The 15234-nt window shown below is 42.6% G+C and overlaps 1 protein-coding gene across 6 annotated transcripts in view; it reads left to right on the top strand.

Moving 5' to 3' along the window:
* Window positions 1-15234, top strand: part of Klf8 (KLF transcription factor 8) — a 155281-nt gene that overhangs the window by 107804 nt on the left and 32243 nt on the right. The window contains exons 1-2 of one of the 6 annotated variants that reach the window (XM_050129672.1): window positions 11853-11955; window positions 12546-12730. The exons of 3 other annotated variants lie outside the window; for them this stretch is intronic. The gene's annotated coding sequence lies outside the window, so the exon portion shown is untranslated. Of the gene's footprint in view, window positions 1-11815; window positions 11956-12077; window positions 12731-15234 lie in introns of those variants that run through there. 2 more of the 6 variants (XM_050129675.1, XM_050129671.1) reach the window with 2 other exon arrangements.

Raw genomic sequence — 15234 nt, forward strand, 5'->3', positions numbered from 1 at the left:
CATAAAGTCTCACCATCGTGACTATTTAAACATGAATTGAACAAGGGCAACAGCAGTAGACATGTTAAAGTGGATAGGTAAAAGTCCATGAGGTGCCAGGCCAACAGGCAATGCTGAGGGTGGAAGAAATCGTCTTCCCCAGAGAAGAGCACACCAATTGGATATCTAATACCAATTGCTAGCCCTGAAAACATACATATAAGTACATTATACAGATTGAGTAGGTTGTACTTATACATTTAGGAACACACACACGCATGTACATATATGTATATTACAACAATTAATAAAAAATTAGACCATGCAATTAAAACAGAGCAAGAAGGGGTATATAGGAAGACTCGGAGAAAGGAAAGGGAAGGGAGAAAGGATGATATTATATTATAATCGCAAAAGATAAAAGAAACAACTTTTTTATTTGTTTTGGTTTCTGAGACAGTGTTTCTCTGTGTAGCCTTGGCTGTCCTGGAACTTGCTCATGTATCACTAGGTCTTACTGTAAAATGTGCATCTCAGTGAAGTAGCAGGAAGCAAATGGAGCATATGGTATATAGTGTGCTAATATGGTAGTCATTACTTTTAGCTGCTTCCGTGGAGGGAATGTTTTACAGTTAATAATGGAAATAATTTTTTTGCTATGAATAGCAGCAAAGTGTGGCTGCTGTGTGTATGGTGACTGTTTCTGAGTCTCATAGAGCAGTAAGTAGCCCAGTAGCAGAAGGCAGGTTCCCGTGGCTCCACAGTACTTCATGTGGGCTCTGGGACCTGGAAACTTGTGAGACATGAGAAGTTTTGGGTTCCTTGCAGTAATCCACTATATCTGAGTGAGGCTGGATCTTAGCAAGACATTCAGATGAGTATCTGTGCTGAAGTGTGATGTCCGTAATCTGCTGGAGGCTTAAGATGTGTCACAAAATCTTAGTTTTGCATGAGAAACTTATTTTTCACAAAGATGCTGTTTACATAGCTTTTTATTTTACCTAATTTGTTCGTATTTTATGCACAAATCATTATAATTCAGTCATCTTTTTTTAAAAAATAAAATAATCAATTTTATTCTTTTTTAGAAAAATAAAATATTAAAGCAAAACATCACATTAAAGTTGTACAAGGCAAACCAGTAGGAGGAAAAGAGTCCAAGACAAGGCACAAGAATCAGAGACTCATTTGTTTATATAATCAAGAGTCCCATAAAAGTATGAAACTGAGCCGGCAGTGGTGGCGCACACCTTCAATCCCAGCCCCGGGGAGGCAGAGGCAGGCGGATCTCTGTAGCCAGCCTGGTCTACAGCGTGAGTTCCAGGACAGCCAGGGCTACGCAGAGAAACCCTGTCTAGAAAAACCGGAAAAAAAATTACTAAACTGAAAGCTATAATATACATACAGAGGACCTGGTGCAGACCTGCCTTGACCCCATGCCTGCTCTCTCAGTCTCTCTGAGTTCATATGAGCTTTGCTGAGCTGATTTAGAGGGCCTTCTTTTCCTGGTGGCCTCCATCCCCTCTGCCTTTTGTGCTCTTTTCACAGCCTCCTCTTCCAAAGGTACCCTGAGCTCTGAGGAAAGGGATTTGATGAAGATATCTCATTTAGAGATGTGTGTTCCAAGGCCATGCTCTCTTTCTCTAATGTTGGGCTGTGGGTTTCTGTATTTTGTTCCCATTTGCTAAAAAGGAAACTTCTTTGATGGTGACTGAGCAAGGCACTGATCTAAGAGTATAGCAAAATATCATTAGGAGTCATTTTAGTGATGCTCTTTTAGAGCAGCAGTGTTTGGTTTACCCCAGGTCTCTGGGCTATCTAGGCTCTGGTTTTAGTTACCCAAGCAGTGTCAGGTATGGGTTCCATCTCATGGAGTGAGCCTTAAGTCAAAACAGACATTGGTTGGTTACTCCCATAGGCTTTATTATTTGTAACCCTTATATTTTAAGTTTTAGGAATTATTTTTATTATTTTAAGTGTGTGTGTGTGTGTGTGTGTGTGTGTGTATCTGTCTGTCTGTCTGTGTCTATGTCTGTGTGTGAATACAAGTACCCATAGAGGCCAGAGGTGTCAGATCTCCATGAGCCGGAGTTACAGACAGTTACTTGTGGATTCTGGAAGCCAAACTCAGTTCCTCTGCAAGAGCTGTATGTGCTCTTAAGCACAGAGCCGTCTCTGTACTAGGTTACAGTTCAGACAGTTAGCCAAATAAGGAATCTGATCTTTTGGTTTCCTTTTTCAATGTGCTCATTTGTATCTTTGGCAAAAAATAATGTAAGTTAAATTATATCTTCTTATTTTACATAATAAGCAATATTGAATTGTTTTGTGCAGAAAAGCACATGCTTTTCTGGCATGCTGAAATGGGAGCAGCAACATTGCATGGAATCACAGGGATTAGTTTGTAAGAAATTTCTCTGTTCAAAAAGTTGTGTAGTAAATGCCTTCTGAATTGCCATGAAAAAGTACCTCTTGCTTTGTTTTTATTTGTTTGCTAATAGAGGAATCACCCCATTCTATTATTTCAGCACAGAACAATCAAGAACAGATATAGGCTTGCAAAAAGAATTGTCATTCAAAAATTTATATAAATTTAAAAGTTTCTTATCTGGCTAGACAGTGGTGGCACATGCCTTTAATCCCAGCTCTTGGGAGACAGAGGTAGGCTGTTGCGGACCAGGCTGGCCTTGAACTCACAGAGATCTGCTGGCCTTTGCCTCCTGAGTGCTGCTATTAAAGGCGTGTGCCACAACCACCCAACCTCTTGAGTTATTTCTTCCTCAGGTTTTTTCCTGGTTTTCATTTTGGGAAAAGAAGCTTCTACAACCTACCTGATTCCCACCAAAATCCCATGCAGATATCATCAGGAAACTGTAGAACAGAGAAGTTAAAGATAAATGTGGGGCATAATGGCATATGTACTGGGAACAATAGTGAGTTAGAGCTTAGACTGGGTCTCACAAAGAGACCCTTTCTCAAAACAAAATAGATGAACATGACATTTAAAGAAATCAATGATTCAGTGATCCAGTCAGTGAAATTAACAAATATTTATTGAGCAGTTACTTTCTTTCAAGAACTAAATTACATCCTTGAGTAAAGCTGACCTAGATTCTGCTTCTTTCAATCAGGTCTGATAGGAGAAGCAGGAATCACACAAACACACAGTATACCCAACTAGAAACCGGGATTACTGCTGCAGAGGAAATGATCTGCTAAACATGGAAGCATGGGAGAACATTCTGCCAAGATCTGTGCACTTTGGCTCACAAAACAGTGTCTTTATTCGGTGGCAAATGCTCATTGAAGCAAAGCCATCAGGGAGAAAACCTTAGAAAGAGAAAACCATATTTAGTGGCATTAAGTTTTGTCTTGAGACGGACACTTTTGAGAAATTTCTGACTTGGAATAGCCAATTATAGCTGCAGTTCAGGAGGGCAAATGTTGTTAGGAAAACCAATTAGGAGAGATTAAAATTTGTTTTACATCTGTTTATTGTGTGCATGTGCAGGTGGAAACATAAAACATAAAATTCACCACAATCTGTGCTGCCCACAGGCTAATCTATGTCCAACCCATATTTTCCAAATATAAAAATAATTCATGATTATTATAGAAAATATTTTAGATATTATGAAGTTTTCAGATAATTCTACAGGCCATTCTTTTTTAATGCTAAATATATTTTTGTAACAAAAATGTGTGTTTAGGCAAATTTAAATGACACTATATATTTTTTTGTCTTACTTTTCAACCCAATACTACACAATATCCTAATTTCCTTTCCTTTCCCCCCTTTTCCCTCCCTTCCTCCCTCCTTTCGTCCCTCTCTTCCTCTCTCCCTCCCTCCCTTCCTCCCTTTCTCCCATTTCTTTTTTCTTTTCTTTTTTTTTTTTGTTTAGGACTTGGCTTCCAAAGCTTAAGCAAACCTATTCCCACTGAAGTATATTCCTATTCGTGTTTCTGTTTTGAGATGAGAACTTGCTCTGTAGCCCAGAGTGGACTGCAGTTTATGATCTTCCTGCCACTTTGCATAGCTTAAAGTGTAAATTCTTATGTCTGTATATTATCATTCTTTTATGCTGCTAAATGATATCACATAGTGACTATTTTACAGTGGGAGTTTATGTCTCGTTGTTCTAAAACCTGTTACATAGAAGATCAAGGATCTTGCAGATCACTGTCTTATAAGAGCTGTTTTTTGCTTCTAAGATGGTACCTTGTTGCTGGCTCTCCAGAAGGTATGAGCATTGTCTTTACTTGGCAAAAGGAATGAAAGTGGGGAAGGGGATAAAGTCTGTCCCTTAAGCCGTTTTATAGCTTTCTCAAGGGTCCTTTCTCTTAATAACATCACCTTGGGAATCAAGGTTTCAAGATATGAGTTTTGGAGAGAGGACATATGAAATCTGGCTAGCAGTATATTTGTTATGTGGGCGTTTTGTAATTTAGCTCCCTAATATCTTATTGTTGAACACTCAATCTCTCCTATTACATCTAAGTATGAAGTGATGGTCTTCCTTTGCCCTTCTTTCTGTTTTTCTGTTAATAGACTTACTCTTGCACTTAATTACCTGGTGAACTAATATGCTAAAGCACCTTGGTTTCTGGGAGATGGCATCACTGGCTGGGCAGTCCTATAATTTGTTGTAACTAAGATAGCAGATAGCAACGTGTGGAAACGATGTTACAGAAATGGATTGAGCCATTAGGAATGAGAAAGGAAAGAATAGGAGGCATTTGGATGATCATGGATGGAAAAAATAGTCTTATCTGTATTTCTCCAGAGTTGAGTCTCAGGAGTAATAAAGTATAATTGAGTTCAACACAAATTCAGGTTTTGAGTCCCTTATCCAAATGCTTGGGAACAGATGTTTTAGTTTTCCACTTTTTCCTCAGATTGTGGAAGATATATATATATTTATATACTAATTTATCGTGCGTATGGGCCTCATGGTTAAATATGAAATTTGTTTTTGTTTCAATTTATGGGAATAGCGTGAAGGTAATTTTATGTAATATTTCGTGAGAATGTATTTTCTACGTTTGTATTATTTAAGGTGTGAGTATGTGCATGCATTTGTGTACACATGTGGACGTGAGAGAACACATTGCAAGAGTCCGTTTTGACTTTTCACCATGTTATGCGAGTTCTGGGTATCAAACTCAATGCATCTGGTTTTTCAGCCAGCACATCTCACCAGCCCCTAGTGGAACTGCACTTTAAGTATAATTCTCTGATGGCAGGTCAGGACCATTTCCACCTTTGCTGTCTAAGCACTCCAAATGCTTCAGAATCCAGAGCACTTTAGATTTCTGGGTTAGGGATTCTCAGTCTGTAAAATATGCTAGCGCTCACTCTGTACCAAGTACACGTATTGTCACCTCATCTTCTCAGTGTCGCCTTCAGCAACTTTCCCCTAATCCTCATTCTAAGAAATAAGGAAACCAAGACCCAGGCAGCTTATGTAAGTTGTCCAGTGCCTCAGAGCTAAGTGATGAACTAGGGGCAGTGTTAATGAATTGGTGGCAGTATTCATATGCAGATCTCTGCCTCTGATTCTTAATTATTATACTGTACCAACTTTCACTGGGCATTTGCCACAGTACAGGTACTATCCTCAGAAATGAAAACATGATGTTACTGAACTATGGTGATCAAACTCCTGACATCAAGGAGCTAGCAGTCAAATGAGTAAATTGCACATAAAAAAAAATAAATTTCATAGAATACGACAAGCCCTATGGGAGGCATATGTCACGATGGCGTAAAAGCCAAAAGAAAGCATTGTAGTATCAAGTGGACTAGTTCAATAAGTAGGGGCAGGTGGCTTTCCCCCTAGGTTCAGTGTTAAAATGCCATGCTCTATTGTCAATTCTGCCATGGCTGCAGGAGAAACAGGCAAGTTTGATTTTTATTTGTAGACTGAGGTGTTAACACACTCCTCTAAATCAAGGTGTCCAACAAATGAACTGTTGGATTGGGATAATTAGATTCACACTGGCTTGCTAAAGATCAATTATGTTTGAGTTACTTTCATGATTTAGAACATATCTGTAGCATTGCTTACTTCTTACTTAAATGGGCTGACTTCAATAAAAATAATTTTTTACAAAAATAGCATGACTGAAAATGGAAAGCCAGTTTTATTTTCTGTAAATAGAAGGTAACCATAAAATAAATACACAGTATGGGAAAATATTTATCTGTGTGCCATCCAAAATGATCCTTCCTAGAACTATTGGCACGCGTGGCACATGTTAAAAAAAACTTACTGAAATAACATCTTTAGGCCTTTTCCACACCAACATTCTGTAACTGGGGTGACTAACTCTTGCAAGGATTTGTGTCCCCCACACTTTATTTTCAGCATATTCATGTATATTTACTCCACTTGGCCATATAGTCCTGACCATTGCAATTATGTGTTTCTACCATGTGAATAGGTGTATCCCCATGGCATACTAATTAGACTCTCATCCCTGATCAGACCATTTATCTCATCTTAGGAAGTGAATTGCTACTGCTAATCTGCCTGACATACTCATTGAAATTCATCACTGTACTGACTGGAGAGGGTAATGCCCCGTCATTGTCCCTCCCTGTCAAACTGCTTTAACTGTGTTTGTGGGATTGATTGGAGGATAAAAGCTAGTACAATACAAGGCTGTTTGGTGAAAGGAAGAATGAAGAAAATAAAGCAAATGGCTTCAGTACTTTTAGTAGGTGTGTTAAGAAAGCTATTAAGAAAGCACCATAAGCAGAACCCCTATTCAGATTTTCTGTGTCACTTTCTGAGGGACGCGATACACTGTTCTGGTCCCCAGGGTAAGGATCCATTCCTTACTCGTTTGGGGGACAGTGGGAGCTAGACCATACTCTTCTACCGGGACATTTTGCCTCTGGGGACCTAGCACTCCTGAATCAGCCTAGTGATAAAGAAATTTCTGTCCTATTTATACATTTCCTTAGATAATCTCATATGTTTATTTGTGTAATATGAAAGCAAGAACTCAAGTCTTATACTGACTCAGGAATAGACATTCTAGGGACAAGACTATATTACCCCTTTCCTTAGGTGAGGCGCAGACTCCCAGTTTTTCTGGTTTGACTTGGTTGCTGACTCTGAAGGCTCTTCCTTCCTCCAGTTTATGGGTGTGGTAACTTCTGTAGTCTGAGTGGTGTAAAAATCCACGGGAGCCCAACATCTTGTCCTAAACACATACACCACCACCACCACCACCACCACCGTCACCACCACCATCACCACCACAAATAATCAAGCTTTTATTTATAAAGTTAGTGGCCTAAGGCACAATTAAATTTATAGGAGTTGTAGGCCTGCTAGAACTTGCCTGGGTTGATCTCAAATTCTGGCCATATGCTCCTGGCCCATTGGATGTTCCTAAGGTGAATTTAGTTGTGCCTCTGGGTGTATTAGAGCAAGCACTTTGGTTGCTATTTTTGTAAATTAGTGTATTTACGTGTATAAGGAGAGGAAATACAAAGAATATGGGTCACTGCTTCAACCTCTGTGGCCAAAAAGGAGACTCAGAGTTCAGAGGTTCCATTGTTAAGAGTAACACTAGTTAACCTTTGAGAGCTTCCTTTGTGCAGAGCACTGTGCTTTGCAGGCGGTAATCTCATCGGGCTGAGGTAGGTTTTTCAGGGACTGATTGCTGATAGAACTCTGGAGACTTTCGGGAAAAACAGTTTGATTTCTTCCATTCTGGGAAAGAAGCCCCAAAGCTTAAATTCACTAGTCACTGCAAAGCCTCCTCTGTGTCTTATTTAATCTTTTTGACAGTTCTGTGAAGCCAGAGCTAACAGTATTTCTGTAAAAGAAATCGCTGTAGAAACTGGTGTTTAGAGACGTGAAAGCTTTTGCTCACCTTTGCACAGCTTACAGACCAAGTTTTTTTTTCCCCCAGGTTCTTCTCTTCTCATCTAAATAGACATCCTTCTTCCTTACTGTCCTTATCCTTTGCTGCCAGTAACCTTCGTGATGTCCTCTGAGCCATGGGAGGAACTCTACACTGTCCCTCCACTAGCAGGGACGCAAAAGGTCTGCGACCAGCGACCAGCTAAGCTTGCAGGGAGATTATACCCCCTGGGGAACTGCAGAGCAAAAAAAAAAAGTGGGTGAGGAGGGCGATTTTGTTCCCACTAGGTCTGAGCTAAGCACTGGTTTTGGCAATATTCTTGCTGTCCCAGGAACAACAATATCATAAGAAGGCTGATTTTTTTTTTTTTGCTTATGTACTACTTCCTCCTTGTCCCCCAGGCTTCTCTACTCTGCTGACCCTCTAAGTCCCCTCCCTGGTCTCCACCCTTCCTCATCATCCTCTTCTGCCCTTTTTTTTTTTTTTGCCCCACCTTCTCCTTAGCCCCAGCTCTTCAAGTATTTTAAATTGTTGTTGTTGTTCTGCTGGGAGCCGGGAGGGTGGAGACCTCTTCCTGAGGCTTTTCCTCCTCTTCTCCCTCTAGCCCTCATTCCGGGCTCCACCCTGGTAGTTTGTTGGCTTGCATTCTGGAAGAAGAGGAGAGTCAGGAGAGTGAAAAGGAAGAAGGGCAGCAAAGAGCAGCTTCTTGTGAGACCTGGGTGTCTGCAGGCTTTTCTGCCATCTTTCATTGAGTTCAGTATATAATTTAACTCTCACCTTCCCCCTCTGATGTAGAGGAGCATTTAGGCAACTTTTTCAATTACTCAGTCTCCCTTATGCTTTGGGTGGAATGGAACAAGTTGAAGATACTTGTTGCTATTTGCTTTATTTCTTAAGTCACCTAAGAAAAGGGGAGCCTGAGGTGCTTCCTACAAGGAAGAAACACTGCATCTTTTTCGTGTCTGCTCTGTCACAACTTTCCATCTGACATAAGTGGCATGCTGGTTATTGATGTGACAAGTGGCAAAGGACAAGGTTGGGTGTGGCTCAGTGAGAAGTGCTTACCAAACATACACAGTGTACTGGGTTCAGTCCACATTATGGAAAAACAACAGAGACAATACCAAGAAAAACTCCATCTTTACAATGAACTGTGGTGCTGGGGTACATAGTTCCTTCAAGCAAGACAGATATCATATCTAAAAACTTCAAAGGAAAAATGTGAAGCAAAAACACTGGGTGTTTTGAAGTCAAGGGCTCCTACACTGGAGTTCCTGGGAAAGAATGGGAGGTTTTATTTCTCCTTCTAATGTTCAACGTGCTTCTCATTATGGCATAGGTACTCAGCATGTTTCGTTGACTAAATGGATGGAGGAATGGATGGGAAGGAATCTTGAGTTTATTTACCTAAGGCTTAATAATTGACCTTTTTCCCAAAAACAGAATTTGGCAATCTGATACAATGTTTTCTATACAAACAACAGGTGAGGCAGACAAAAAACAGGAGTCTAAAATAAATCACTTTTAGCAAGAGGACAGATTGTTTTACTATCTTCAAATGGACACAACTTCTTGAGGAGCCTGCATAGATTAAATAAAGAATTCATGATTACCAAAGAGTATACCTAGCATAAATAAAGAATTCTAGTGGTGGTTGACGTTGGAATGTATTACAAAAGTCTGCCTCTCCTTATTTTTCACATCACAAAAATATATTAGTCTTTGGTAAAAAGCAGTTTTCCATCCTTGAATCTAAAATCGTCTGACATTACTGAGGATAGTCTTGGACTGATGAAAAATATTTTTTTAGCAATATTCCCCAGATTTTATATGTTAAGAACATAAGAATTCAAGGGATAAAATGACCCTTTTAAAGTAGAATACATACAGTTGTACATTGTATTGCATGCCTTTCACTTAGCAAGTCTTACCTTGTAAGCAGGGTAGGGCTGTGGGCAGCAGTGGAAATATGGTGTATAGAAAGAGGCATTTATAAAAGCTCCTACTGCAGGGACATTCTTTCACGTAGCAAGTCCATATATGTGCTGTTTAATCCTTGTTCCTTGGTTTCTACACAGGAAGGATAGCGATAGCACAGAGTTCAGCATAGCTACTGCTTGATAACTATTATTGATAATAATACCCAGCATGTACATTGCAGACAGAGTCACATCTGATGCCTAACCTCCAGGACATTATGGTACAGTAATAAGGAGAAGCCGTTATAACAAACCTAGAGGTGCAGCAAGAAATGGTCAGTTCTTCCTGAGCGAATTAAATAAGGAGAGGGGATGACCTTTAGTCAGTCCTTTTAAAAACGTAAGTCAGAGTTTAAAGGGCCACTTCAGATAGAGAAGGTAAGGTGTTTTATGCCCACAAGATTGGAAAAAGTCTGGGATTATCAGAGATTTCGAATCTGGGTAAGATCTAGTAGAACAGCAAAACCGCTGCTGCTTAAGATAAAGGCAGCCTCTGGATCGTCACAGCAAGTGGAAGGATTCCGAGGTGTTGCCTTGAATGTTCAGGTGGTCGCTCAACTACCAGTGGGAGAAGAGATTGTTTGGGGAGTGAAGGAAAACAAGATGTTAAAAACACATCTGAACAGAAGAGCAGTTAAGAGAATGGACCTACCTGCGGGGCACATACTGAGCTGTGACCCCCCCCCCCCAGTTTCCTTATTCTTTTTCATAAGAAGCTGGGTGTGACAGTCAGTGCATGCCTGTAAACTCAGAACTAATGAAGCTGAGGCAGGAGACTGGTGAGTTTGAGGTCAGCCTAGTCTATAACATTAACCTGAGCTCCATCGTAAGACTACCTGTCTCAAACAAATAACACCAAAAATGAGCTGGGGATACAGCTGAGTGGTAGAGTGCTTGCTTAGAATACACCAGGCCCCGAATTCAATCCCCAGTACTCCCTGACGGGGCATAAAAATATAGTGCTACCTACTTTCCAGGGTTGTTACCAGGAATAAAGGAAAATGGTTGACTATAATGGTACCTGGCCCAGTGAACTGCCCATATGAGGTGCTGAAAACGTGGAACCTATTATTATTCCTTTTGCTTGGCTGCTCCTTCCCTTCTTCTCCTTTGTTCCTTCTCTCTCTTTTCCTTCCCCTTTGAAAGAACTGTGCTAGGGAAGAGACACTGGAAGGAGGCTGTGGTTATCTGTGACTTCCTGAGTTTCCATTAAAATCAGCTAGAGAAGGACTTTAAGGCAAGGGCAAGAAATGCTGGAAATGTGGCTTCTAGTCTATGGATTCAGTTCTTCAGGGATGTTAGCCAATGCTTGGCGGAGAGGCAGTCTCAGGGGGTTGAGAACTCTATTCTTAGAGAGCAGGTAGCTGGGAGACTCGGAAAGCCTCTCTGAACTCTCCCTGCCAGGGCCACAAGGTGTTAGGAATTCATCTTCAACTCATTTCCCCCGCCTTCTCCTTCACTCTCACCTTCTCTTGTCCATTGCTAGAAAATGCACTCAGCTCCAATCTCCTTTCCTCTTAAGCGTCCTCCCTAAAAAGACACTGTGACCCCTCTTGTCCTTGCTAGTGTCACGCGTTGCCATGGAGAACTGGGAGGGTAAAAATCCTCTTACAGTTACCATCTTTCTGACACTCCCTATTCCGCATCCTTTTCTTCCTGGAGAGCCCTTACTCCTAGTCACCACACCCTTCTCATCCTCCCCTGGAGAGCTTAAATCCTGGTGGATAGGTGAGCATGTAGGGTGTCCGAAAACCCCAGTCAGGGACTGAGTATTCACTGAAACTGATTTCAGTTCTACCTGCTGCTGCAGGAGGCCAACAGACACGGCCGCCAGGGGCGAGGCCAGCTCCTAGCTCCTAGGTCTCGCCCCACCCCCTCTCCTGTCCCTCCGCCTTCTCTGCCCCACCCATCTCCACCCCCTCCTACTCCACTCCCCTCTAGCGGCCACTTGTCCCTTTTAAGGAACTCCACCCTAGGTGGAGTCCTCATGGTAGTCACACCTCTCTTCTGGGCCTAGTCTGCCAGAGAAAGAGCTAAACACTCCACCTACTCAGGTTGCCCGGCGAGCGCGCCAAGCTCTGACCCCACGGGCGTGGTGTACCAGAGGGGCGGCCAGGTACCACCGGGAAGTCTCTCTGACGCGGTCCGGCGGCAGTGCCTCCCACTCGCGTGGGAACCCCTGCCCTGGGCTGGTGTTTTCCTATATGTTTCGACCATTCGCCGGCGCCTTTTCCTCCTTTCTTTTTAGGAAGGCGCCGGGTGTGCAGCGCTAACCGCTGCGTGGGGAGGGGGGGGGGTCCTCTGGCGCTGTCTGCTTGTGGGTCTTCACTGACTCCTTCTCCGTCTCAACTTTGCGTTCAAGTCGTGATCTGAGGTTTGGGTGCTTGGTCGGGACCCCGCCCCAGCTCTCTCGGGGAGGGCGTGAGGAGTTCTGAGGTGGGTGGAGAATGGGCTTGGCCGGAACTGAATCGGTTGAGGTAAAAGGGGGAACGCAGGAGCTTTAGCCCTGGCCACTTCGCCCCGGAGAAGCCGCTGTATTTTTAGCACAGGGAAGGCTGCAGTGGGAGGATTCTTTTTAGGAAGTCTGCTCTGCCGCCCCGATTCGGGGCTTGGATGCTTGAAAGCTTTGTTTCCCTTGTTCTGAGGGTGGCCCAGCTGGGTCTGAATCGACTCCCCCCCTTTTTCGTTTTCCCCATCCTTTCCCAGCCCGGAGAAAACAGAGAGGTGGGGGACCAAGGAAGAGGAGGCTAAAGCGCGTTGCCAGGCGCGCTGTCAGACATGGGCGGGTGCGAGGGTAACAGCTGTCTTGAGATCAGCTCAGGAGTAAGAGTCTCCGGGAGGACTGCTTGAGCTCCGGACACTTCAGGAGTCCTCAGCTAGAGACAAGGGCGGTAAGTGACTCGGGAAAGAACCCACTCTCCTGTCCTCAGTCTAGGTTCTAACTCACCCCCTCCCGCCGCCGCCGATACCGCCGCCGATGCCGCCGCCGCCGCCAACCGCACACACCCACTTGGCTTTGGATTTTAGCAGTGAAGTGGGATGGGGGGCGTGTGAGCGGAAGGGGTAAGAACATTATGTGGAATCAAATTAAACTCAAGGGGAAATGATTTCCCTTAAGGATTGTGAAGAGAGACTAAGAGGAGGGGGTACTTCGGGGGGCCTTGTGGAAGAATTGAAAGGGAACCAGAATGGATAGGTTTGTCTAGTTCAGTCTGTCCTGTCTCGGTGCACTCAATTCTCCTTAAGTGGTTTGTTGTAACCCCATACATCTAAAGTCTCAGCTAGAGAGAAGAGGATTTGGAAGACCGGTGATCCCACTTACGTCACCCCTCCCTTCCCCCAAGCAGTAGCAGGTAGAGATGCTTCTCAGAAGCTGGAGGAGGGGCAGCGAAGAGTTAAGTTGGGAGCCTGGTCTCTTGGTACTAATGGCAAGACCCCTTCAAGGAACCTCTGAGGAGGAGCTGGTTAGGGTGTGCCAGCTCTTTTTCGGGGGACTGAGCTTGGTTGCAGTAGGAAGCCAAAGCATAGCCCAGTCTAGGCTCCTTAAGATGTGCCCAAGAGGTTAGTTCCTGTAGGTGGATGATCAGCCAGCATTGCTGTGATTACTGGAGCGAAAGGATTTGCTTAGCTACAAGGTGAAGCTTTTTTGTACTTTTTTGGCCTTAAGAATTTTGAAGAAACTAAATCACATCCTAACAGGTGGCCAAGAGAACAATACCTTATTTTCTCTAATATTACTGTCACTGCGAAAAAAAATATATAAAGTATTTATATGTACTTAGTGTAATAGTGACAGAGAAAAGAGAGAATAATATTTAAATTTGGATTGTAAGCTGAAGATTGTTGGTTTGGGGTAATAAAAAGATCTACTTTGAAAGCCTACTACCACCACTAACTGGTTGCATGAGCACGAACCTTGCTTTTCTCCTCTGTAGGATGCATATTAGAAATTCCCACTCAGGAGATATACATGACATATGCTGCTACTACTTGCTCTGATTTCCACTTTCCTTTTCTATTCTTTGTGGTTTTCCCGCTGGAGTACTGCTAGCCGAATTATTACTTTGCCGTCCTTAAAACGCATTTCAGACGAAGGGAACGAAGACCTGTGCAGTTTGAGTAGTTTGCACAAAGACAGGCTGGAATATATGTCTTATTTGTGATTTAACATTGTTCCCACTGGATTTTATCAGCTGCAAGAGAACAGGCCACTAATCTGGCCTATCTTCTGATTCTTTGGTCAGTTTAACCCATATGATGTAATCAACAGGACCTTTGGACAGCAAACCAGTGATTCAGAAATGATTTCATCCTCTTCTTCAAAGTTTGGGGGTAACCCTTATAAGAGAGACATTAATCCTTGCGAACTGCTGGTGAGACAGTCTAGGCACAGCGTGTCTTCAGGTTAGTTTAGAGGGCAACTAGGCAGAAATACAGGGTGGTAGAATTCTACCTTCGCAAGTGTAAGTGACACGTTCAGTCTGTTCTCCAGACCCGTTGGACTTCACGGCATCAGAATGCTAGAGAACCCTCTTGCTTTCGGATCTCAGAGGAAAGAAAATTGGTGGGAAAAATGATGGCCACAACTACCCTTATTTTTCTGGTATATGCATTTCAGAGATGAGGCTCTTAGTGGGTCTGCTATTTGTTTTTTTTTTTTTTTATTGCCAAGGTACCAAGACTAGATATTATTAGTCTTTCCAGAGGAGGTAGAGATTGGGCACTCACGCTAGTGTACTCTGGCAGGGGCTTATTAATGTTTGATACATTTAGATGTTTTATTTATTTTCTTATTTATATTATTATCATTTTATTTATGTGCTTTTTTATGTGTCTAAATGAGTAAATTGCTGCTTGTGTGAAGGAACCAGAATTACTGGTGATGGTGAGCTGCCCAGCATGGTTGTGGGGAACCAAACCTGGGTCCTCTGGAAGAGCAGGAAGCACTCTTCAGATGTAGTGGTCCCTCCAGCCCAGGACATTTATGTTTACCTTAGGTTTGAGTCACTTCTACTTTATGAGCTCACTTAAATTGTTAAGTGAGGGGAAAAGAGTTTGGGGATACGTAATTCATTTATAAATTGACATACTGGATGTTGGGAACTGGAGAAAAATGGTATTTTGTTTGTTTGTTTCTTAGTATTTTGGGACATTGAAACCAGTATCTGGTATACCATTGGAATTTTTTTTTTTCAAAAGCAACAGGGTCTTACTTTGTAACCAGACTGGCCTGGCTCGCAATCCTCCCGCCTCAACCTCCCGAGTGCTGGGATGAAAGGTGTGCGCCACCACTGCTCGGCGCACTGAAGCATTTTTAAAGCTCATTTTGTTTTAAAGTTCTGCTGCATTTTGGTTCTTTGTATTCAGAACTAAGTCCCCAGTCGTGTTGAGACTC

Source organism: Alexandromys fortis, unplaced genomic scaffold (assembly GCF_014885135.2).
Source record: "Alexandromys fortis isolate MF-2015 unplaced genomic scaffold, M_Fortis_MF-2015_v1.1 scaffold_318, whole genome shotgun sequence".
In the NCBI taxonomy this organism is placed as follows: domain Eukaryota; kingdom Metazoa; phylum Chordata; class Mammalia; order Rodentia; family Cricetidae; genus Alexandromys; species Alexandromys fortis.